Here is a 3,064-nt window from a genome sequence, read left to right as displayed (position 1 = left end):
TTTTGGTTTCTGTGTGGTTGTTCTTGGTTTCGGTTGCTTGGGGGTTTTTAGTAAATTTGATTTCGGGAACAGTCTCAAGTATCTCCCTCTTTTGTTTTTAAATTGAGGTTAGTTGAAGTACATTATTAACAGCCCACTTAAAGCTAGACTGCTTAAAGTTTCCCCAGTGTTAATCTGGCTGCATCTGCTGTATCTGTTCCGTCTTACTGATTTGTTCTCAAACAGCATTTCATACTGTAATCTGCAGGATAAAAAATTGCTTGGGCAATTACTCCAAGAAGATTGGAATATGTTTTCAGGTAGTTTAAAATGCAGTAATTATGCTTGAGAGTAACTTCTGCGCAAACTTACAGAATTTGTAACTCCTAGCTCTTGCAAAATTATGCTAATTATAAAACTTTTCTAAGTTCTGATTTTGATACTTTTCAAAGTCGAAAGCCTTTATCCATGCACTGATATTTGTTCAGAGTGCCATGAGCCAAGTTCAGGAAGATCTTTTCTCTTGAAATCTGGGTTCATGTAATGTGTTTAATGATTTTGTACCATGTTCTTCTGTTCTAGATGACAGTAAGACTTATTGTAGCTGCTGATGCTAGGAATTTACCTTACCTTTTAGGTAAGGATAAACACAGTTTTGAGTTCATTAATTTCTCAGAAATTAACTTATGAAAACAAATGGCCTCTCAAGTTTATTTAATCCTTTTCTCCCCTATCCATGTGTGAAACACCAGCTTTGGCAGTGGAGAGTTGTTTGCTTTTTACATAAAACAATGTAATATATGCTCTTTGTGTGTATGCTTAAATAAAACCTTTTGAAAAAGTGGCAAAAAATAGCCCTGTGGGCTATCAATGGAAAGATAATTTGCTTTGCAATTCATTGTCAACAAAAATTTTCTGTCTGATCTACAGACTATTCTGTTTAAAATAGTAGCTTAAAAGTGAAGACTATTAAACATTTGATAGAACTGTATACTAGAAATGTAAAAAGCTTGAAAATACAATACTGAGTGAGAATGTATTTTCTTACACAAAATCTAGGGATAACTAGATAGCTCAGTGTTGTGGGTTTTTTTTCTTAACAGTCTAGAAAAATGTGTGTTTCCTTATATTGACATCCAGAACTTCATAGAAATGCTCTGGTTTTGTAGCAATGCTGTGTAAATCTCTATGATGCTGAATACTTGTTGCTGAATACTATTGTATTACTACTGTTGCTGATACTAGTGAACTTTTATAAAGTGAATTACTTTGTACATAATCATATTGGCCGTAGGACTTTAACCTTGAGGAGTTAGGATGGGAAGGGATCGCATATGCCTGCATGGAAAATACTAATAAAGAAAAAACCCCTTAGGAAGTCAAAATAGTGCTGTTTTTTAAAAATGGATAAAGATAGCACAGTGTGATCATAAACCTTTCTATCAGTTCTGTTTGTTTTTCTGACCTACTGGTACAAATTCAGCTAAGATCACAAAATTTAAGTGTTATCAGTCCATAAATTCCAGTGTGTGATGACAGAGAATCCCAAATTAGTGCTATCACTGAGGAAAAGGCTCAAGTATAAGCACAACAGCTTCTTATTTTAGTCTGTTCAGCATGAGTGTGGCTGAAGTGTGAAATCAGACCTAGAAAGTTGACTTGCAAGGTGAAAGTAGTCAGCTGAGTGCTGGGACTGGAGTTCTGGACGTGTAGAGAATGCATCACAGGCTGCCCTGGTGCTGTGGGGCAGGTGTGCTCCTCAGCTGGGCATTCAGTGCTTGTAAAGCAGTCTGCACCTGAAGCCAGTGCTCATTAATTTTGCCTATTCTGCTGTCAGTTCCCTGATAAGTTCTTAACTATGATTTGCTTTAGACAGTAATTGAACTTCTGTGTGTGATTTTCAGAGTTACTAGTCTGGTTCTACCTTTTACCTGAACTAAAAGATTGATTTCCCCTTACCTTCACAAAATGTCAGTACTGCCATGATCTGTAAGTTGTGTTTTTGGATTTACATTTTCTTCATTACTAGTAAAAGTGTGACAAGAGTGCCATTTCTTATTCTGTGCTCTGTTGTTCCTGAGGGTAAGAACATTAACTTCAAACCTAGTTTCAGTGTTCACCAGTTAAAAATATTTCTTCAGTGCTCCTGGCTAGTTCAGATTCCTCACCTGAGAAGCGCCAAGGGTATGTGGAGACAGGAAAGGTCTCTAATGAAAAAAAAATAATTTTTGCTGTTGCTATTATCAAAGCATAGCTTTACCCTGAGTTAGATAATGTTGTTTGTGACAGTTTGATTTTTAATCATTTTGCTTTGACAATGTGGGCTGGCGGTGAAGGTGACAATCTTCTCCATTCTTCAACAATATTTAGATATAACCTGATCCATTCTCAAAATATGCATTAATGGAAAGGTAGGATGCCCAGCGTTCAGTCAGAGTAACAGTCTTGGGAGAGCATTTGAGATCTACTTGCTGCTACAACTTGCTTGAAAATGTAGGGATTTTCCCATATCTCTACCAGTTTTTAATAGGAGTCAAATGCTATTCATTAAGAATTAGCAAGCAGAGACATGCTCCCTCCCCACCCTCCAATCTAAATAATTGTTATAGATTGTTGTACCCTAAAACACTTGTTTTGTATAGAATCAAGATCTCTTTGATAAGGCATGACATGTATTACTACTTCAGGTAGTAAAGGGGGGGTGTATTGCCTGGGGAAAACAAACTTGGTTCTAGCCAGGAGGGGCATGGCCAAGACCCAGAGGTTATTCCATGCCACCTCAGGTCATTTTCCAAGAATGAGTAAGGGGGTCCCTTCCTGGCAGTGGTAAGCTATTGTTGGGCTCCCTTTGAGGCAGAGGTAAGCACTTACATTGGGAATTGCTCACTTCCCTTGTACACTTCTGTTATTAATGTTGTTGCTGTTGCTGTTCATTTTCTTTTTTCATTGCTGTTTCTGGTAAATTGGTCTTATCTCAACCCACCATCTTCACTTTCTGTGACTCCAATTCTTCTCTTCAGCCCCAAGAGGGGAAGGGAGGAGTGAGCAAGTGGCACAAGGTTTGGAGTGTTTTGGAGGAAACACT

Source organism: Passer domesticus, chromosome 6, assembly GCF_036417665.1.
Source record: "Passer domesticus isolate bPasDom1 chromosome 6, bPasDom1.hap1, whole genome shotgun sequence".
NCBI classification, from domain to species: Eukaryota; Metazoa; Chordata; class Aves; order Passeriformes; family Passeridae; genus Passer; species Passer domesticus.
This window is presented reverse-complemented; position numbering follows the sequence as displayed.